The sequence below is a fragment of the Ranitomeya variabilis genome, chromosome 4, assembly GCF_051348905.1.
Source record: "Ranitomeya variabilis isolate aRanVar5 chromosome 4, aRanVar5.hap1, whole genome shotgun sequence".
NCBI classification, from domain to species: domain Eukaryota; kingdom Metazoa; phylum Chordata; class Amphibia; order Anura; family Dendrobatidae; genus Ranitomeya; species Ranitomeya variabilis.
In genome coordinates, this window is record NC_135235.1 from 230,027,983 (window position 1) to 230,051,512 (window position 23,530).

The window sequence follows — 23,530 nt, forward strand, 5'->3', positions numbered from 1 at the left end:
TACTGTGGGACTGCCAATGACATCAAGTCACGGAAGCTGTCAGTCTCCACCAGCCTGAATTACAGCATTTCCAATGACAGAAGTTTGGCAATGCCTGCAGTCAGAGCCTGTGCTCGTGGGTGGTTTGACGAGAAAGGCCGCCTTTTCTCCCATGCCTGTACTACCGATGGCTGTACACTGGGCTGGGAGTGTGTGGATGACTGGGAAAGTGGTGCTGCGGGTGGAATTACAGCGGGTCTCTGGACAACAGGGCCAGAGGTTCTTCCACGGCGATCCTGGGAGGAAGCCGAACCAGCTGCGTGTGAGCTGGAGGAAGAGGCAACACGAGCTGAAGAGGTGGTAGCTGCCGCTGTTGGTTGGCCTAGCTCTTCAGTGTGTTTTTCTAACTCCGCCGCGTGCCTGGGGCGCACATGTTTCCACATGTTGGAGGTATTGAGGTTGCTGACATTTCGACCTCTTTTGACTTTGTGATGACACACCTTGCATTTGACATAGCAAATGTCAACTGCAACTGTGTCAAAAAAGGACCAGGCACTGCAAGTCTTGGGAGCGCCCTTTTTGGCTTTTGGAAGAGACATGCTCCTATCGGGTGCCAAAGCGGAGGCTGCAGGATCCGCAGTCTTCCCCCTCCCTCTCCCTCTTTGGGCCGTACGGGGAATCTCTTCCTCAGAGCTGCTCCCACCACCTTCCTGTCCCTCACGCCAAGATGGGTCAAGGACCGCATCATTTACACTACCCTCTGCCCCCAACTGCTCCTCCTGGGTAGCCTCAGCAGCAGAGCACACACCAGAAAGTGGCACCTGAGTGTCATCAGCGGATGCGTCCTGCGATGTGATGACCAGAGGCACTGGCCCACCCGCCTCTTCAGAGGAAGAGAGAAAAAGCGGTTGGGCATCACTGCACCCTGCCTCTTCTTCCATTTCTCCAATGCTGCTTGGCTGGCCCCCTGTTTCCAAGCCAAGAGATTCAGAGAACAGAAGTAGAGACGGCTCCTGTCCTGGGATCTCTGTCTGCCTGGGCAATTTGGCAGGTGGTGAAGAGACAGATGGCTGCTCTCCAGTGCTCTGTGTCTGAGAGGATGTGGCACTAATTGAAGTTGATGCATTAGCTGCCATCCATCCAACAACGGCTTCAATTTGTTCTTCACGCAGCAGCGGTGTACGGCGCTCTGCGACAAAGCTGCGCATGAAGGACTGTTCCCTGGTGAAAGTGGGTGCTGATGAGTCACCGGTGCCCGCAGCAGGCACAGAATCCCCACGTCCTCTCCCTGCTCCGCGCCCACGCCCACGTGCCTTACTCACTGCCTTCTTCATCTTGGTTGACTGATAAAGATAAGCAGAAAAGTACTAACGGCTTTGTGTGCTTATTCCTGAACAACTCCTAACAGGTATAAGAAACACAAATTTTCTAAAGTGTGGACTAGACTTTAATATGAGCTAATGTGGCCTACACAAATGTAAAGTGGTGTCACTGGTGTGTTTGGTGAACTTTATTATTTATTTATTTTTTGGGGGCTGAACTGACAACAGAGAGAGCTGCAGTCACACATAGACCGTGCAGACAGCCGTAAACGGCGCTGCAAGGCCCAAAAACCCTCCTCTACGTTATCCTATGTAGTGTTTTTCCACAAGTTAGCTGGAGACAGGTGGAAAGACACTAATAGGAATTTTTTGAAAAAATGTGCAGCAGCCTGCACTACTTAAAACAAAAGGAAAATTGATTTTACTGTATGACGCAGTGAAGAACCCTGAGCTGGAGACAACCAGGCTATGGCTGCTCACAGACTACAGGGCGAGCTGCAGTCACACGGAGACCATGCAGACAGCCGTAAACGGCGCTGCAAGGCCCAAAAAACCCTCCTCTACGTTATCCTATGTAGTGTTTTTCCACAAGTTAGCTGGAGACGGGTGGAAAGACACTAATAGGAATTTTTTGAAAAAATGTGCAGCAGCCTGCACTACTTAAAACAAAAGGAAAATTGATTTTACGGTATGACGCAGTGAAGAACCCTGAGCTGGAGACAACCAGGCTATGGCTGCTCACACACTACAGGGCGAGCTGCAGTCACACGGAGACCGTGCAGACAGCCATAAACGGCGCTGCAAGGCCCAAAAACCCTCCTCTACGTTATCCTATGTAGTGTTTTTCCACAAGTTAGCTGGAGACGGGTGGAAAGACACTAATAGGATTTTTTTGAAAAAATGAGCAGCAGACTACACTACTTGAAAAAAAAAAAAAAAAAGAACAGTATGAGGCAATGAACCACCCTCCCTGAACTGAATACAACCAGCTATGGATGGCCTATGGCTGCACTCAGACTAGAGAGTGGGCTGCACTCATACACACACACACACAGACCTTGCAGATCGCTGTGAAAACAGCGCTACAAGGCAAAAGCAAGGTGATTAGTAGGTGAACACAGCGGTTGCTAAATTAGCCTTTGAAAAGCACAAAGAAGCAAATCGCTATCTCTAAACTGGCCCTCAGTCAGCAAACAGCGTCCTATCACTAACTGAATTCACAGCAGAGTGAGCGCAAAATGGCGCCAGCGACTTTTAAACTGCATCATGACATCATTTCAGCAGCCAATCACAGCCTTGCCAGTAGTTTCATGCCCTCCATGCTGAACAGGATGTGCCCACACTTGGAATCATTCTCATTGGCTGATTTCGTACAAATTTGTGCAGTTTGAATCCTGGGAACTTCCGATTCCGGTATCCGATACGCGGCAAGTATCGGATCTCAGTATCGGAATTCCGATACCGCTAAGTATCGGCCGATACCCGATACTTGCGGTATCGGAATGCTCAACACTAGTCAGGAGTTCACTTTTATCAGCCTCAGTCTGGTCTCAGGTTGGCTATTTAGCCTCGCTGTGTCCTGCAGGTCATGTCAGTTATAGTTTCTGCCTTGTGCTGGTGTAAGCTGACTCTGATTGCTCTGATTTGTCCTGCTGCGTTTGCTGTCTGAACCCATGTCTCTGTATTCCCCTGTTCCCATCTTGACTCAGTGTTTCCCGTTAGTGTGCTGACTCCCTGGTTTTGACTTGGCTTGTATCCAGACCAGCTTCTGTCTTTTGGCTTATCTGCTCCTGACTGTTACTGACTCTCTGGCTTGTCTCTGACCGTGAGTTTGCTTATTCCTTTGGTATTGCTCTAGAGTCTAGGATTTGACCCGGCTTGTTTTGACTATTCTACTGCCACCTGTGGTAGCCTCACTGTTGCATTGCAGGTCAGCTCTGCTTAGGTGCAGACCTGCTTCCTCTCTATTGCCATCTAGTGAAGCCTGCACCTACCTGCATTGCAGCAGCGTGACAATTATGTTTAATTTAAAATGTTGTATACCTCATTCCTCCTTTTTGGAGGAACATGAAATGGTTTTAAATGTATCAAATAAGTGTTCTGTTTTATTCACTGTGCTTCCATTACTTTATGATACTACTGCAGTACCGCACTCAACCTCAGGCAAGTGTGGCGCTGTTTATTTTTTTTTAAAAGCAGACGTGTTTTCCTAATCTTGAAGAACATTTTTGACTTTTAGTTCTTTTGCAGCCACCTGTAAAGTAGGCGAGGAATACCTGGATAGTGGGGTCCTTTGTCAACCAACCTGCAATAAGTTCATGAGCGCTTCATGCATTATGTTGTGTGTGCCAGGTTGTGTATGCATAGGGGGTATTAGAAGAAATGACAACGGTGAATATGTCGAGCCGGAAGCCTGCTAAGGAGGGAACACCACCTACACTGAATGTGGCACATATTTGTGAAACAAACCCAACCCGTCCTGAAATTTGTTTTATTGGCTACTTCTGCAAACCCGGATACGTACGCATGACTGACAGTGAGGAATGAGGCCTTCCTCAGGAGTGCCCAAAAATCGATTGCCTCAATTAAACCTTTCCATGTATATTGCATCAAAATCTGGATACTGTCACGGAAATGGCTCAGAGCATAGCTGAGGGACATACTCCTTAGGAAAATGGACAGAACTACAGCAAGCTGTAACTTCCAGGACCAACAAATGATCAAACCCAAATTCTGCTTTTTAAGTAGCTCAAGGTTACACCCAACATACCTCCCCCTGGTGAGCTCATGCGGGTGCTGATTGTGAGATATGCTAGGTCCTTTTAGAATTTTTTTACATCCCCAATTTACCAGACATTTGGAGGTCACAGGTGGTAGATAGTCGTTGTAGTGAAATATGTATAGGTATGATTGTGTGTAGTGGAATATGTATAGGTTTATATGTGTAACTAGCAGTAGCTTAGCATCTGTCTTGAAACTGCATGTCTCACAAAGGTCACAACACATTTGTCTTGAGAAGGCAGTCTATACTGTCTCCAATCTCGCCAGGGGGTCTTTCTAACAACCAAGAAGAAAGGGAAACATTTCACACCTTCTAGCTCTTTGAAGAGAGATGTCAATTACAGCCTGATACTATCTATCTGTGGAAACTTTTACACAGGGAATCTCAGAGGAAATAATATATTAATTGGGGGATCGGCCGTGGTCCAATCAAAAACAAGCAATTATAATATTAACATGAGAGGCTGGTCTAGAAATTTGACCTCCAGAGTAACTCTATAAATTAGGCTTGTACGCATATAAAGTTGTTCACATATTGGGGGGCATCCTAGCTGATGTGATCCAATCCATATTCATCCCACCCTCAGGGAGCAGAAAGCAGGCTACAAAGTTAGACATTTCTGTAAGTTTCTCCTGTTTATTTTTATAACTGTTTTGCATATTTGTATGTCTTTTTATTACCATATTTTTATACCTTTTTCTTTACTGTAAGCACTGTACCTTTTTGTATTAAAGCTTAAAACTTGAACAAGTTGAACCTTGTATGTTCTAAAGAACCCATAGCCTTAAAGTGTGTGATCCTTATGAGTGATAAACAGTAGTAGTAATATTTCTGGGACTTATCACCCGTGTGTTCGGTGAGTGGTGGCAGTGTGTATGAGCGGGTGTGTGGACTGTGTCGGTGTGTGATTTATGCTCCCATTACAGCATAGGACAGAGGTTGGATGCTGGACTGAGAGAGGGGAGATAGATTAACCCTTGCAGGCGCAACTCCAAGTCACATGCTGAGAGCGTGCACGTGACAAATTAGTGGCAGCACGGAAGGGATTCGTGACAATTGGTGGCAGCGCGGAGGGATCCATGACAGTCATTATGTTTCCTATTGAAATTTTACATTTATATAGAAATGTGTTTTGATCAAAGGAAGCTCTTTGGTTTGGAAGTGTACTTCTCAACCTCTGAATAAATGAATCTCACTCAGCCTTGATGTCTTTTTCCCAGAGCAAACCTCCTGATGTAGTTACCTGGTCACTGCAGGAGACCCCTGCATCCATGGATTTTGAAGTCTCCATTCTTTCACCAGTTTTAATTTTTCTCTACAACAGATACAATGATGACATAACAAGCATTGCTATATGTGCCTTGAGATACAAGACATTTCTCATTTCGGGATACATCCAGATGTATGCATTACAGACTCTGGAGTACATGATGAGCTTTTTGGACCCTCAGCGTCATACAAGTAGCAGCAGAGCTCCGGTCAGTGTATTGTCCTTGAATATTTCCCAGGGGACTAAGGAAAAATGTTCTGCATTGGTATAAAGGGGTTTGTTTATGAAACTGTTAAGAAAAGTAGTATAGAAACTTTGTTTCCATTTTGCTCCTTTTTTTTTTTTAATTCTCTTTTTCCCATAGAGAAGTAATTCAGCACCATGAGGAGTGGACAGCGCGGCAGGAAGAATTCAGGATCGGTGCGTGGCATCACCCAGATGTGAGGGGTGTAGAAGCGAGAGACGTAAGGATCTGTCATTCACTATCAGACGGACACTGATGATTTTTTATTTTAGATGCAGGTTACACCATAAGACAACATTTTAAGACTGCAGAAGACACGGGCGCTATAAAGCCATGAGCGATCATCAGCTCCTCTATATTTAGAGAAACAGGTTGTGCAGCATCTCCTTAGATACCAGAATATCCTATTTTGCCGTTGGCTCAGTAATAGCACAGATTGCCCAGAATTACACTTCAGCCTCGAAGGGTATACAGACATCAAGACACTGGGTTTCATTGGTAGGATTGCAGGGGCGACAGAGAGGTCTGCAAGATGTTCCGTTGCAAGTGTTTTCCATTATGGGATTTGCTAGAGACAAAGGAGACATATGATAGAACAAGCAGAGGTGGAATGCAACTCTTGTGTTCTGAGATATACTAAGAAGGGTAAGAAGTTTATAAACATCATAGCGCCTCATAGCAAAAAAAAAAGATAGGTGGAAATGATATTCCTGAAAGCCCCTCAAAATTCATTACACCATCTGTGGATATGATCTGAATTTATTAAATGATCTAATTCTGGTTCCTAGAGTCACCACTAGGGGGAGCTAACGGCATACAGATGTGTGCAGCTAATACAAGCTGGAGATCTCAAAGCAGTGAGCTCCCTCTAGTGGTGATAAATTATATAATTCTGTTTCCTAAAGTCATCACTACCGGGAGCTAACTGCATACAGATGTGTACAGCTAATACAAGCTGGATATCTCAAAGCACTGAGTTCCCCCTAGTGGTGATAAATTATTTAATTCTGGTTACTGTAGGATTAATCATAAAGAAGAATGTACCTGTGGTGACATAAAAAACCTGGAAACACAAAACAGTGAGGACTGTATGGAAGAAAATAAGAAAAGGTGACAAATTAATGAAGGAAATAATTCATATTCTATAAAACAAAGTTTATAAAACAAAAAAATAACCCTTAATTGTAAATTGCCTCTGAGCTGGTGGGTGGACACTGACTGCTATGATGTCTCCAATAAACAGCACACACAGACATAAGTGACACAGAGGAATGGAGGGAACAGAAGGACCTGGTAAGGATTGAGGAGTCTGGAAGGGTGAGAAAAGTCAGGAGAGGACAGAGGAGGTGAGAAGAATAAAAGAAATCAAGAGGGGTTAGAAGAGTCTGGAAAGGACAAAAGGGTCTGGAAAGGACAGAAGAGTCTGGAAAGGACAGAAGGGTCTGGAAAGGACAGAAGGGTCTGGAAAGGACAGAGGGGTCTGGAAGGGTCAGAGAAGCCAGTAGGGGACAGAGGGGTCTGAAGGGGACAGAGGGGTCTGGAAAGGACCTAGGTGTGTGGGATAGACAGAGGGGAAAGGAGGGAACTGTCATGAATCCCCAATGGCTAGGGATAGCACAGGACAAGCAAAGTATAACAAATATCGGACGAGCTCTAGGGTGATGGAACCTGGGCTGACCGCTGCCCTACGCCTGACAAATGCAACTAGAGATAGCCAGGGAGCGTGCCTACGTTGGTTCTAGACGCCACGCACCAGCCTAAGAGCTAACTAGTACTGCAGAGAAAACAAGACCTCACTTGCCTCCAGAGGAATTAACCCCAAAGGTATAGTTGCCCCCCACATGTATTGACGGTGAAATGAGAGGAAGGCACACACATAGAGATGATGTATATAGCTTTAGCAAATAGAGGCCCGCTGAAAACTAGAAAGCAGAATGATACAAAAGGGGACTGAGCGGTCAGCAAAAAACCCTAATCAAAAAACCATCCTGAGATTACAAGAACCCATGTGCCAACTCATGGCACATGGGGAGAACCTCAGTCCACTAGAGCAACCAGCTAGCATAGAGACATTCTAAGCAAGCTGGACCAAAAACAAAACAACTGAAAATCAGCACTTAGCTTATCCTGAAAGATCTGGGAGCAGGTAGGCAGGAACCAAACAGAGCACATCTGAACACATTGATAGCCGGCAAGGGAAATGACAGAAAGGCCAGGTAAAATAGGAAACACCCAGCCTCTGATGGACAGGTGGAAACCAAAGGCCGCAACCCACCAAAGTCACCCAGTACCAGCAGTAACCACCAGAGGGAGCCCACCAACAGAATCCACAACAGTACCCCCCCCTTGAGGAGGGGTCACCGAACCCTCACGAGAACCCCCAGGGCGATCAGGGTGAGCTCTATGGAAGGCGCGGACCAAATCAGTCGCGTGAACATCGGAGGCGACCACCCAGGAATTATCCTCCTGACCATAACCCTTCCACTTAACCAAATACTGGAGTTTGCGTCTGGAAACACGAGAATCCAAGATCTTTTCAACAACATACTCCAATTCTCCCTCCACCAGCACCGGAGCAGGAGGCTCGACCGAAGGAACAACGGGTACCTCATACCTCCGCAACAACGACCGATGGAACACATTATGAATAGCAAACGATGCTGGGAGATCCAAACGAAAAGATACAGGGTTAAGAATCTCCGAGATCCTATAAGGACCGATGAACCGAGGCTTGAACTTAGGAGAAGAGACCTTCATAGGGACAAAACGAGAAGACAACCACACCAAGTCCCCAACAAGAAGTCGGGGACCCACGCGGCGACGGCGATTAGCAAACTGCTGAGTCTTCTCCTGAGATAACTTCAAATTGTCCACCACCTGATTCCAAATCTGATGTAGCCTGTCCACCACCACGTCCACTCCAGGACAATCCGAAGATTCCCCCTGACCAGAGGAAAAATGAGGATGAAACCCCGAATTACAAAAAAAAGGAGAGACCAACGTGGCAGAACTAGCCCGATTATTAAGAGCAAATTCGGCCAGTGGCAAAAAAGCAACCCAGTCATCCTGATCAGCAGAAACAAAGCACCTCAAATAAGTTTCCAAGGTCTGATTAGTTCGCTCCGTCTGGCCATTCGTCTGAGGATGGAATGCAGACGAGAAAGACAAATCAATGCCCATCTTGGCACAAAACGTCCGCCAAAATCTAGACACAAACTGGGATCCCCTGTCAGAAACGATATTCTCCGGAATCCCATGCAAACGAACCACGTTCTGAAAAAACAAAGGAACCAACTCAGAGGAGGAGGGTAACTTAGGCAAGGGCACCAAATGAACCATCTTAGAAAAGCGGTCACACACAACCCAGATAACGGACATTTTCTGTGAAACCGGGAGATCAGAAATAAAATCCATGGAAATGTGCGTCCAAGGCCTCTCCGGGATGGGCAAAGATAACAACAACCCACTAGCCCGTGAACAGCAAGGCTTAGCTCGAGCACACACTTCACAAGACTGCACAAAGGTACGCACATCCCTAGACAAGGAAGGCCACCAAAAAGACCTGGCCACCAAATCTCTTGTACCAAATATTCCAGGATGACCAGCCAACACAGAAGAATGGACCTCGGAGATGACTCTACTGGTCCAATCATCCGGAACAAACAGTCTTTCTGGTGGACATCGATCCGGTTTATCCACCTGAAACTCCTGCAATGCGCGTCGCAAGTCTGGGGATACGGCGGACAATATTACCCCATCCCTAAGGATACCAGCAGGCCCAGTGTCTCCAGGAGAGTCAGGCACAAAACTCCTGGAAAGAGCATCTGCCTTCACATTCTTTGAACCTGGCAGGTACGAAACCACGAAATTGAAACGAGAAAAAAATAATGACCAACGAGCCTGTCTAGGATTCAAACGCCTGGCAGACTCAAGGTAAATGAGATTCTTGTGATCAGTCAAGACCACCACGCGATGTTTAGCACCCTCAAGCCAATGACGCCACTCCTCAAATGCCCACTTCATGGCCAAAAGCTCCCGATTACCCACATCATAATTGCGCTCGGCGGGCGAGAATTTTCTAGAGAAGAAAGCACATGGCTTCATCACCAAACCATTAGAACTTCTCTGTGACAAAACCGCCCCCGCTCCAATCTCGGAAGCATCAACCTCCACCTGAAAAGGAAGTGAAACATCTGGTTGACACAACACAGGAGCAGAAGAAAACCGGCGCTTAAGTTCCCGAAAGGCCTCCACGGCCGCAGGAGACCAATCAGCAACATCAGCACCCTTTTTAGTCAAATCAGTCAAAGGTTTAACAATACTGGAAAAATTAGCAATGAACCGACGATAAAAATTAGCAAACCCCAAGAACTTCTGAAGGCTCTTAACAGATGTAGGTTGTGTCCAGTCACAAATAGCCTGAACCTTAACGGGATCCATCTCAATAGTAGAAGGAGAAAAAATGTACCCCAAAAAAGAAATCTTCTGGACTCCGAAGAGACACTTTGAGCCCTTCACAAACAAAGAATTGGCCCGCAAAATCTGAAACACCTTCCTGACCTGTAGAACATGAGACTCCCAGTCATCAGAAAACACCAAAATATCATCCAAATACACAATCATAAACTTATCCAGATATTCACGGAAAATATTGTGCATAAAGGACTGAAAGACTGACGGAGCATTGGAGAGTCCAAAAGGCATTACCAAATACTCAAAATGGCCCTCAGGCGTATTAAATGCAGTTTTCCACTCATCACCCTGTTTTATCCGCACCAGATTATACGCACCACGAAGATCTATTTTAGTGAACCACCTAGCCCCCTTAATGCGAGCAAACAAATCAGTAAATAATGGCAATGGATACTGGTATTTGACTGTAATCTTATTCAGAAGGCGATAATCTATACAAGGCCTCAGGGAACCATCTTTTTTTGCCACGAAAAAAAAACCTGCTCCCAGAGGGGACGAAGATGGACGAATATGTCCCTTTTCCAAGGACTCCTTAATATAATTCCGCATAGCAGTATGCTCTGGCACTGACAGATTAAATAAACGACCCTTAGGGAACTTACTGCCAGGAATCAATTCTATAGCACAGTCACACTCTCTATGAGGAGGGAGCGAATTGAGCTTAGGCTCCTCAAAAACATCCTTATAATCTGACAAAAACGCAGGGATCTCCGAAGGAGTCGATGAAGCGATAGAAATCGGAGGTGCATCATCATGAACCCCCTGACATCCCCAGCTTAGCACAGACATTGTTTTCCAGTCCAGGACAGGATTATGAGTTTGTAACCATGGCAGACCAAGCACAAGTACATCATGTAAATTATACAGTACAAGGAAGCGAATCACCTCCTGATGAACGGGAGTCATGCGCATGGTCACTTGTGTCCAATACTGCGGTTTATTCATAGCCAATGGTGTAGAATCAATTCCCTTCAGAGGAATAGGAACTTCCAGAGGCTCTAGACTAAAACCGCAGCGTTTAGCAAATGACCAATCCATAAGACTCAGGGCAGCGCCTGAATCCACATAGGCATCGACGGAAATGGAAGACAGTGAAAAAATCAGAGTCACAGACAAAATGAACTTAGACTGCAGAGTATCAATGGCAAAAGATTTATCAACCCTTTTTGTGCGTTTAGAGCATGCTGATATAACATGAGCTGAATCACCACAATAAAAACACAAACCATTTTTCCGCCTATAATTTTGCCGTTCACTTCTGGACTGAATTCTATCACATTGCATAGTCTCAGGTGCCTGTTCAGAAGACACCGCCAACTGGTGCACGGGTTTGCGCTCCCGTAAACGCCGATCAATCTGAATGGCCATAGCCATAGACTCATTCAGACCTGTAGGCGCAGGGAACCCCACCATAATATCCTTAATGGCCTCAGAAAGACCATTTCTGAAGTTTGCAGCCAGGGCGCACTCATTCCACTGAGTAAGCACCGACCATTTCCGAAATTTCTGACAATATATTTCCGCTTCATCATGCCCCTGAGAGAGGGCTAATAAAGCCTTTTCAGCCTGAATCTCTAGGTTAGGTTCCTCATAGAGCAAACCCAATGCCAGAAAAAAACGCATCCACACTGAGCAACGCAGGATCCCCTGGTGCCAATGCAAATGCCCAATTCTGAGGGTCGCCCCGTAGGAACGATATAACAATCTTGACCTGTTGAGCAGGGTCTCCAGAGGAGCGAGATTTCAAAGAGAGAAACAATTTACAATTGTTCCTGAAATTCAGGAAGGTAGATCTATCTCCAGAAAAAAACTCTGGAATAGGAATTCTAGGTTCAGACATGGGAGTGTGAACAACGAAATCCTGTATGTTTTGAACCTTTGCCGCGAGATTACTCAGGCTGGAAGCCAAACTCTGGACATCCATGATAAACAGCTAAGATCAGAGCCATTCAAGGGTTAAGAGGAGGTAAGAAGCAGCTAGACAGCAATTAAGGGCTAGGCAGCAAAACTCTGAAGGAAAAAAAAAAAAAAAAAAAATTTTTTCCTTGAACACTTCTTTTCCTCCTGCTTCAGCCCAAACAATTAACACTTTGTGGGCCGGCTATACTGTCATGAATCCCCAATGGCTAGGGATAGCACAGGACAAGCAAAGTATAACAAATATCGGACGAGCTCTAGGGTGATGGAACCTGGGCTGACCGCTGCCCTACGCCTGACAAACGCAACTAGAGATAGCCAGGGAGCGTGCCTACGTTGGTTCTAGACGCCACGCACCAGCCTAAGAGCTAACTAGTACTGCAGAGAAAACAAGACCTCACTTGCCTCCAGAGGAATTAACCCCAAAGGTATAGTTGCCCCCCACATGTATTGACGGTGAAATGAGAGGAAGGCACACACATAGAGATGATGTATATAGCTTTAGCAAATAGAGGCCCGCTGAAAACTAGAAAGCAGAATGATACAAAAGGGGACTGAGCGGTCAGCAAAAAACCCTAATCAAAAAACCATCCTGAGATTACAAGAACCCATGTGCCAACTCATGGCACATGGGGAGAACCTCAGTCCACTAGAGCAACCAGCTAGCATAGAGACATTCTAAGCAAGCTGGACCAAAAACAAAACAACTGAAAATCAGCACTTAGCTTATCCTGAAAGATCTGGGAGCAGGTAGGCAGGAACCAAACAGAGCACATCTGAACACATTGATAGCCGGCAAGGGAAATGACAGAAAGGCCAGGTAAAATAGGAAACACCATGCCTCTGATGGACAGGTGGAAACCAAAGGCCGCAACCCACCAAAGTCACCCAGTACCAGCAGTAACCACCAGAGGGAGCCCACCAACAGAATCCACAACAGGGAACAGAGAGGTCTGGTAAGTATGGAAGAGTATGGAAAGGTCAGAGAAGTCAGGAGGGAACATAGGGGTCTGGAGGGTCTTGAAGGGATAGAAGAGTCTGGAGGGCACAGAATGGTCTGGAAGGCAAACAGGGGTCTGGAAGGGACAGAGGAGTCTGAAGGGGGACAGAGAGGTCTGGAGAGGACAGAGGGGTCTGGAGAGGACAGAGGGGTCTGGAGAGGACATAGGGGTCTGGAGAGGGCAGAGGGGTTTGGAGAGGACAGAGGGGTCTGGAGAGGACATAGGGGTCTGGAGAGGGCTGAGGGGTTTGGAGATGACAGAGGGGTCTGGAGAGGACAGAGGGGTCTGGAAAGGACACAGGGGTCTGGAGAGGACAGAGGGGTCTGGAGAGGACATAGGGGTCTGGAGAGGACAGAGGGGTCTGGAGAGGACATAGGGGTCTGGAGAGGGCAGAGGGGTCTGGAGAGGACAGAGGGGTCTGGAGAGGACATAGGGGTCTGGAAAGTACACAGGGGTCTGGAGAGGACACAAGGGTCTGGAGAACACAGAGGGGTCTGGAGAGGACAGAGGGGTCTGGAGAGGACACAGGGGTCAGGAGAGGACAGAGGGGTCTGGAGAGGACATAGGGGTCTGGAGAGGGCAGAGGGGTCTGGAGAGGACAGAGGGGTCTGGAGAGGACAGAGGGGTCTGGAGAGGTCACAGAGGTCTGGAGAGGACAGAGAGGTCTGGAGAGGATAGAGGGGTCTGGAGAGGACAGTGGGGTCTGGATAGGACAGATGGGTCTGGAGAGGACAGAGGGGTCTGGAGAGGACACAGGGGTCTGGAGAGGACAGAGGGGTCTGGAGAGGATAGAGGGGTCTGGAGAGGACAGAGTGGTCTGGAGAGGACAGACAGGTCTGGAGAGGATAGGGGGGTTTGGAGAGGACAGAGGGGTCTGGAGAGGATAGAGGGGTCTGGAGAGGTCACAGAGGTCTGGAGAGGACAGAGAGGTCTGGAGAGGATAGAGGGGCTTGGAGAGGACAGAGGGGTCAGGAGAGGACACAGGGGTCTGGAGAGGACAGAGGGGTCTGGAGAGGACAGAGGGGTCTGGAAAGGACAGAGGGGTCTGGAGAGGACACAGGAGTCTGTAGAGGACACGGGTCTGGAGAGGACACAGAGGTCTGGAGAGGACAGAGAGGTCTGGAAGGGACAGCAAGATCAGAAGGGGACAGAGGTGTCTGGAGAGGACAGAGGGGTCTGGAGGGTCTTGAAGGGATAGAAGTGCAGCGCCCCAGAGTCCTGGTCGTTGCAGTACTGTGGCTCCGCCACTAAGGGGAGCTATGGTACGTCTGATGGCACTGAAGGAGTTCATCTGATCAGGTATCACAGACACCAATACATTTCACCGCCGGGCCTCCAGGGGGAGCTAAGGGTTCTATTCATTAGGCCACTCTCCACACACTGGTAAAACTGGGGGTCAGGCAGGAAATTAGACAGAAAGCTGACTGGGTTGGAACCAGGCAACACCTTGTGGCAGAGGGTGTTGCGGGAGAAGATTCGGTAGGGTCCCTGTCAGGGGTGGGATCCTGACAGAGGCTTGGCAACTTGAGCGAACGTAACGGGACCGTGCCTGCTCAGTATAGCGGCGGTACCCAAGGAAGGATTGAAAGCGAGATAGATTGTGCTGAGTGAGAAACGAGATCAAAGCAACAAGGAGAATACCAGTAGGGGTCGTGCTGTAAGACCGAGGCAACATCCTACTGAGGCGCACAACCGGCGGCCGGAACGCCGAGGGAGTATTACAATATTCAGCTTCAAGCAATACTCTAAACAGCGGCAGGACAGTCATTCTAAGGCGGGCTGTCTCACTTAAATCACCTATGCAGTCTTGGGGGGCAACTTGTGGAGAGGGGCGACTCTAGGGTCCCGGAAGAGCTCCGAGCCTACCCGTCATACGGGTGCCGTTCCAACCGTAACATCAGGGAGGGACGGAGGATTAGCAGAACATCATCTTATCGAGTTGTGAGGGAACTTAAGAAACGGACACAACAGTTGTGGGGACTTTCCGTAAGCACAGCAGGGAAGGACCGCAACACACAGCGCTAGGAGGTAGGCGCAGATTTCCACCTGTTAAGAGAACTCTGGAGGTGCCATTGGACCGGCCGGACTTGCGCAGCCTGGTGATCTGGACTCCGGACTGAGGACCCAGAGATCTTCAGTAAAGAGGTAAAGAGACTGCAACCTGGTGTCCTCGTTATTTATTGCACCGCACCACCACCACCATCCATCATACCTATCACTGTACGCCCCTCAGCAGGGTCACGGACCGGGCCTAGCCACCGTGACAACCCCAGAGCAGAGACTCAGAGGCCCGGTACCGGGTACCCCTCGGCCCTGCGGCAGTGGGGGCGCTACAGAAGAGTCTGGAGAGCACAGAATGGTCTGGAAGGCAAACAGGGGTCTGGAAGGGACAGAGGAGTCTGAAGGGGGACAGAGAGGTCTGGAGAGGACAGAGAGGTCTGGAGAGGAAAGAGGGGTCTGGAGAGGACAGAGGGGTCTGGAAAGGAAACAGGGGTCTGGAGAGGACACAAGGGTCTGGAGAGGACAGAGGGGTCTGGAGAGGACAGAGGGGTCTGGAGTGGACATAGGGGTCTGGAGAGGACACAGGGGTCAGGAGAGGACACAGGGGTCAGGAGAGGACAGAGGGATCTGGAGAGGACAGAGGCGTCTGGAGAGGTCACAGAGGTCTGGAGAGGACAGAGAGGTCTGGAGAGGATAGAGGGGTCTGGAGAGGACAGAGGGGTCTGGAGAGGACACAGGGGTCTGGAGAGGACAGAGGGGTCTGGAGAGGACAGAGGGGTCTGGAGAGGACACAGGGGTCTGGAGAGGACAGAGGGGTCTGGAGAGGACAGAGGGGTCTGGAGAGGATAGAGGGGTCTGGAGAGGACAGAGTGGTCTGGAGAGGACAGACAGGTCTGGGGAGGATAGGGGGGTTTGGAGAAGACAGAGCGGCCTGGAGAGGATAGAGGGGTCTGGAGAGGTCACAGAGGTCTGGAGAGGACAGAGAGGTCTGGAGAGGATAGAGGGGTCTGGAGAGGACAGAGGGGTCTGGAGAGGACACAGGGGTCTGGAGAGGACAGAGGGGTCTGGAGAGGACACAGGGGTCTGGAGAGGACAGAGGGGTCTGGAGAGGACAGAGGGGTCTGGAAAGGACAGAGGGGTCTGGAGAGGACACAGGAGTCTGTAGAGGACACAGGGGTCTGGAGAGGACACAAGGGTCTGGAGAGGACAGAGGGGTCTGGAGAGGACAGAGGGGTCTGGAGAGGACATAAAGGTCTGGAGAGGACACAGGGGTCAGGAGAGGACACAGGGGTCTGGAGAGGACAGGGGTCTGGAGAGGACATAGGGGTCTGGAGAGGACACAGGGGTCAGGAGAGGACAGAGGGGTCTGGAGAGGACAGAGGGGTCTGGAGAGGACAGATTGGTCTGGAGAGGACAGAGTGGTCTGGAGAGGACAGACAGGTCTGGAGAGGATAGGGGGGTTTGGAGAGGACAGAGGGGTCTGGAGAGGATAGAGGGGTCTGGAGAGGTCACAGAGGTCTGGAGAGGACAGAGAGGTCTGGAGAGGATAGAGGGGTCTGGAGAGGACAGAGGGGTCTGGAGAGGACAGAGGGGTCTGGAGAGGACACAGGGGTCTGGAGAGGACAGAGGGGTCTGGAGAAGACAGGGGGTCTGGAAAGGACAGAGGGGTCTGGAGAGGACACAGGAGTCTGTAGAGGACACAGGGGTCTGGAGAGGACACAGAGGTCTGGAGAGGACAGAGAGGTCTGGAAGGGACAGCAAGATCAGAAGGGGACAGAGGGGTCTGGAGAGGACAGAGGGGTCTGGAGAGAGTAGAGGCATCAGGAGTGGATAAAGGGGTCTGGAGAGGATGGTGATGTCTAGAGGGCACAATAGCGTCTCTTGAGGGGCAGATGTTTCTGGAGAGGACAGACGGAGGCACGGCTGAACCAAGCGAGTAGGTGAATTAGAAAGATGCAGAGATAGCTGATGGCCCAATGCTATATAAAGTGTACAGACACTTTAATAACATACAGTATATAGTGCTACATTATATCTACGTCACCTGATATCACCCCTATCACGCCTTTTTTATATACATCATTCTTTTCCTGTAAGGAGCTGTTTATGCCGCAAGATTGATCTGTAGCGCCCCCACTGCCGCAGGGCCGAGGGGTACCCGGTACCGGGCCTCTGAGTCTCTGCTCTGGGGTTGTCACGGTGGCTAGGCCCAGTCCGTGACCCTGCCGAGGGGCGCACAGTGAAATAGATATAACGGATGATGTGACGGGGGATAGTGGTGCTGTTGTAGTGGTGCGGTGCGGTAAATAACGAGGACACCAGGTTGCAGTCTCTTTACCTCTTTACTGAAGGTCTCTGGGTCCTCAGTCCAGAACACGGTTCACCAGGCTGCGCAAGTCCGGCCGGTCCAATGGCACCTCCAAAGTTCTCTTTACAGGTGGAAATCGGTGCCTTCCTTCTAGCGCTATGTGTTGTGGTCCTTCCCTGCTGTGCTTACAGAAAGTCCCCCACAACTGTTGTGTCTGTTTCTTAAGTTCCCTCACAACTCGATTAGATGATGTTCTGCTAATCCTCCGTCCCTCCCTGGTGTTCTGGTTGGGACGCACCCGTTTGACGGGTAGGCTCGGAGCTCTTCCGGGACCCTAGAGTCGCCCCTCTCCACAAGTTGCTCCCCAAGACTGCATAGGTGATTAAAGTTAGACAGCCCGCCTTAGACTGACTGTCCTGCCGCTGTTTGGAGTATTGCTTGAAGCTGAATGTTATTATACTCCCTCGGCGTTCCGGCCACCGGTAGTGCGCCTCAGTAGGATGTTGCTTCGGTCTTACAGCACGACTCCTACTGGTATTTCTCCTTTTGCGTGATCTCGTTTCTCACTCAGCACAATCTATCTCGCTTCTAGTCCTTCCTTGGGCACCGCCGCTACCCGGAGCAGGCACGGTCCCGTTTCGTTCGTTCAAGTTGCCAAGCCTCTGTCAGGATCCCACCCCCGACAGAGACCCTACTGTATCTTCCCCCCGCAACACCCTCTGCCACAAGGTGTTGCCTGGTTCCAACCCAGTCAGCTTTCTGATCTAACTTCCTGCCTGACCCCCAGTTTACCCACTATGGTGGGGAGTGGCCTAATGAATAGAACCCTTAGCTCCCCCCGGAGGCCCGACTGTGAAATGTATTGGTGTCTGTGATACCTGATCAGATGAACTCCTTCAGTGCCATCAGACGCACCATAGCTCCCCATAGTGGCGGAGCCACAGTACTGCAACGACCAGGACTCTGGGGCGCTGCAGATCCACTTATGTGTACAAGTGAATTAACACTTACCCAAAGCCGCAGCGATTGTCAGTCGGAGATCCATTGTTACAATGTGACTGATCCCCTAATTCCTAATGAAAGGGAAATGGAAGACAAGCGGCCAATCAGAGCAGAAATAATTACAGAGAGACTGGACTTCATTTTATAACAGACTAAAGGTGCAATTACAGAGCACAATTATCCGGACTGAACAAACCTGGAAATTCCAGATAATCAGGAAGAGTCAGGAGACCGCCAATCACCGGCAAACAAACACAATGTTCCTCCATTGTTCTCAGCCTCACATATTGTACCGGATGCTACAACATAAAAGTCTAATTACCATCTCTAGCTTGTTCTTTGCCCTAAAATAATCCCCGGCCACTCAAACAAATTATTTCATGTGTTAGAAAAAAAAAATTAGAAAACAAAAATATTAGAAGATCCAATAAAAACAAAAACTAGTAATGAGGAGGCTTACATGCACATTTGACTTTACACTTCATAAACATTGCTGTATTCTTCCTATTGACCTACACAGAAGCCACAGAACCCAGAAGAATGTTAGAATCTAATCAATATTGATCCCTTAATTTTCACTGCTCTGTAAAATATGTAGTAAGATATTATGTTTGTGTTTAATAATATCTGAGACTTTAAATCTTCCATGTATCACTCATTCATAAACACAAGGCAACAGAGAGGAAAAATGATCCTACAAGTCATCCTAAAAATGATTTCTACTGTAATGATACAATTTTTTTTTTTTTTGTCAAGCAGGACTCAAGATGTAATTTTCTTCTGCTAAAACTATGGGGAAAAAGAAGCATAAAATCTAAAGGTTATTTAATAAAAAGTTATTTTACAAATAAAAGTTGTTAAAAATGTTATTTAATAAATAGTGTAAATGTTCTATTTATTATTACAGTTGTACACATATAAACATTATACATATTTTTTTTTCAATACTTAAGAAGTTGAATTTCTTACAATACAGTTTGCAGTGAGTAATATATATATACATATATACACAGTTACGTCAATATATATTTGGACAGAGACATTTTTCTAATTTTGGTTATAGACATTACCACAATGAATTTTAAAGAAAACAATTCAGATGCAGTTGAAGTTCAGACTTTCAGCTTTCATTTGAGAGTATCCACATTATAATTGGATGAAGGGTTTAGGAGTTTTAGCTCCTTATCATGTGCCGCCCTGTTTGTAAAGGGACCAAAAGTAATTGGACAGATTCAATAATTTTGAATAAAATGTTCATTTCTAGTACTTGGTTGAAAACCCTTTGTTGGCAATGACTGCCTGAAGTCTTGAACTCATGGACATCACCAGACGCTGTGTTTCCTCCTTTTTGATGCTCTGCCTTCACTGCGGTGGTTTTCAGTTGCTGTTTGTTTGTGGGCCTTTCTGTCTGAAGTTTAGTCTTTAACAAGTGAAATGCTGCTCAATTGGGTTGAGATCAGGTGACTGACTTTGCCACTCAAGAATCTTCCACTTCTTTACTTTAATAAACTCCTGGGTTGCTTTGGCTTTATGTTTTGGGTCATTGTCCATCTGTAGTATGAAACGGCGACCAATCAGCTTGGCTGTATTTGGCTGGATCTGTGCACACAATATGGAGGCTCTGAAGACCTCAGAATTCATTTGGCTGCTTCAGTCCTGTGTCACATCATCCATAAACACTAGTGACCCAGTGCCACTGGCAGCCATGCATGCCCAAGCCATCACACTGCCTCCGTCGTGTTTTACAGATGATGTGGTATGCTTTGGATCATGAGCTGTACCACGCCTTAGCCATACTTTTCTCTTTCCATCATTCTGGTAGAGGTTGGTCTTAGTTTCATCTGTCCAAATAATGTTCTTCCAGAACTGCGCTGGCTTTTCTAGATGTTTTTTAGCAAAGTCCTGTCTAGCCTTTTTCTTCTTGATGCTTATGAGTGGCTTGCACCGTGCAGTGAACCCTCTGTATTTACTTTCATGCAGTCTTCTCTTTATGGTAGATTTGGATATTGATACGCCGACCTCCTGGAGAGTGTTGGTCACCTGGTTGGCTGTTGTGAAGGGGTTTCTCTTCACCATGGAGATTATTCTGCGATCGTCCACCACTGTTGAGTTCCGTGGGCACCCAGGTCTTTTTGCATTGATGAGTTCACCAGTGCTTTCTTTCTTTCTCAGGATGGACCAAACTGTAGACTTTGCCACTCCTAATATTGTAGCAATTTCTCGGATGGGTTTTTTCTGTTTTCGCAGCTTAAGGATGGCTTGTTTCACCTGCATGGAGAGCTCCTTTGACCGCATGTTTACTTCACAGCAAAACCTTCCAAATGCAAGCACCACACCTCCAATCAACTCTAGGCCTTTTATCTGCTTAATTGAGAATGACATAAGGAAGGGATTGCCCACACCTGTCCATGAAATAGCCTTGGAGTCAATTGTCCAATTACTTTTGGTCCCTTTAAAAAACAGGGTGGCACATGTTAAAGAGCTGAAACTCCTAAAGCCTTCATCCAATTTTAATGTGGATTCCCTCAAATGAAAGCTGAAAGTCTGAACTTCAACTGCATCTGAATTGTTTTGTTTAAAATTCATTGTGGTAATGTCTATAACCAAAATTAGAAAAATGTTGACTCTGTCCAAATATATATGGACCTAACTGTATATATATACATACATACATACATACATGCATACATACATATATAAACACATATAATTTTCTGTTGTTGCTACTTTTCCTACAGATTGGAGCATGAAAGAAAATATAATTGAAGTTTATGTAATATTAAAAAAAATATGTGTACATATATATATATATATATATATATATATATATATATATATATATATATATATATATATATATATATATATATATATATATATGTATAATATTATGTACACTTCACTTTTATTTTTTCTCATGCTCCAAACTGTATTGTATATTTAAAACCAGCAAAAAAGTAAAATGGAATATATATATATATATATATATATATATATATATATATATATATATATATATATATATATATATATTATATATATATATATATATGTATATATATATATATATATATATATATATATTTATCCTAGTTTATTTTATGTGCTTGCTAGTTTAAATACAATACACCTTGCAGCATGAGGAAAATAAAAGTAAATAATATATAATATTTAAAATATTGTATATGTTATTAATTGTGTGTGAAAGAAATAAAGGTACCTTCACACATAACGATTTAGTTAACGATATCGTTGCAACGTCACGCTTTTGGTGACTTAGCAACGATCCCGCTTAACGATCTCGTTATGTGTGACAGCGACCAACGATCAGGCCCCTGCTGGGAGATCGTTGGTCGTAGGGAATGATCAGGACCTTTTTTTGGTCGCTGATCACCCGCTGTCATCGCTGGATCGGCGTGTGTGACGTCACCGCTGTGCTCTGCTTTACGGCCGGCGCTGACACAGTCAGTGCGGGAAGCTGACGCCGGGGGACGTGACAGACATCGGAATGTGAGTATGTACTGTTTTTTTTTTTTTTACTTTTACAATGGTAACCAGGGTAAATATCGGGTTACTAAGCGCGGCCCTGCTCTTAGTAACCCGATGTTTACCCTGGTTACCCGGGGACTTCGGCATCATTGAAGACAGTTTCAACGATGCCGAAGTCGTTCCCCTAATTGTTGGTCGCTGGAGAGAGCTGTCTGTGTGACAGCTCCCCAGCGACCACACAACGACTTACCAACGATCCCGGCCAGGTCGTATCACTGGTCGTGATAGTTGGTAAGTCGTTTAGTGTAACGGTACCTTTAAGGCCCCGTCACACACAGCGACGCTGCAGCGATACAGACAACGATGCTGATCGCTGCAGCGTCGCTGTTTAGTCGCTGTGTGGTCGCTGGAGAGCTGTCACACAGACCGCTCTCCAGCGACCAACGATGCCGAGGTCCCCTGGTAACCAGGGTAAACATCGGGTTACTAAGTGCAGGGCCGCACTTAGTAACCCGATGTTTACCCTGGTTACCAGTGTAAAATGTAAAATAACAAACACTACATACTTACATTCGCGTCCCCCGGCGTCTGCTTCCCGCACTGACTGAGCGCCGGCCCTAACAGCAGAGCGGTGACGTCACCGCTGTGCTTTCACTTTCACTTTACAGCGCTCAGTCAGTGTGGGAAGCGGACGCCGGGGGATGCGAAGGTGAGTATGTAGTGTTTGTTTTTTTTACATTTTACACTGGTAACCAGGGTAAACATCGGGTTACTAAGCGCGGCCCTGCACTTAGTAACCCGATGTTTACCCTGGTTACCAGTGAAGACATCGCTGAATCCGTGTCACACACACCGATTCAGCGATGTCAGCGGGACCTCAACGACCAAAAAAAGGTCCAGGCCATTCCGACACGACCAGCGATCTCGCAGCAGGGGCCGGGTCGCTGGTACGTGTCAAACATAGCGAGATCGCTATGGAGGTCGCTGTTGCGTCACAAAACTTGTGACTCAGCAGCGATCTCGCTAGCGATCTCGCTATGTGAGACGGGGCCTTTAGACCTGACCTACCTGCTGGTGTCCGTCTTATCTCTGCTCATACAAGACTGCAATACAATGAGACTTTGTTTTAGGAATTCAGAAGCCAAACTCAACACAAACCTGGTACAATAGTGAGAGGAGTCGTCCTAATATAGTGACAAAGAAATGGAGATTCAGTGTGTATACAATCATTATCATTGCTTTGTGACTTCACGGCATTGATATTACTGGGACATTATTAGTGATCATTTTTGGGTAATTTTAGACAAAACCTTATTTAGGAGGAGGAAGGACACATCTATATAGCAGCAGGGCCCTGGAGAACATATGTAGCCATCACAGACTGGGTAACAGCTATATTCTCATTTGTGCCTGTACAGTGAAGGGTTAAAGAGACAGACCAGCCCGATAATTGTGCAGTTATTCTAAGCTCTAACCACAAGTGGTGGGGAATAATAATAACCATTATCTCTGAACCTCTGTCTCCCCATGATTCTGCCTCCACTGCTTAATGAAAATGAGTCCTCACACAATTAACTATTTGCTTAAATTGGATTTTAAATGTGAAATATAAAAGAATTCACAAAAATATCTATAAAAGTCACTTTAATGTTAGACTCAGACTTGCTGTTCTGTAGAGAAGACTTTTCAGCAGTCTCATTATCATTGCGGACAGGATTATAATGAAGGTGATGACAATGCTA

At 47.0% G+C, this 23,530-nt stretch overlaps 1 long non-coding RNA gene across 2 annotated transcripts; it reads right to left on the reverse strand.

Annotated features, from left to right (window-relative positions):
- Window positions 1-5,853: 5,853 nt before the first annotated feature.
- On the reverse strand, window positions 5,854-22,431 carry LOC143768734 (uncharacterized). Of its 2 annotated transcripts, none has more exons than XR_013214001.1 (6): window positions 22,359-22,431; window positions 18,760-18,811; window positions 18,496-18,598; window positions 18,309-18,370; window positions 6,642-6,683; window positions 5,854-6,165 (listed from the first exon to the last, which is right to left on the reverse strand). It is a non-coding gene; the product is annotated as an uncharacterized LOC143768734 (long non-coding RNA). The 2 variants fall into 2 exon arrangements; XR_013214002.1 differs by having other exon boundaries at window positions 22,355-22,402.
- Window positions 22,432-23,530: the final 1,099 nt, after the last annotated feature.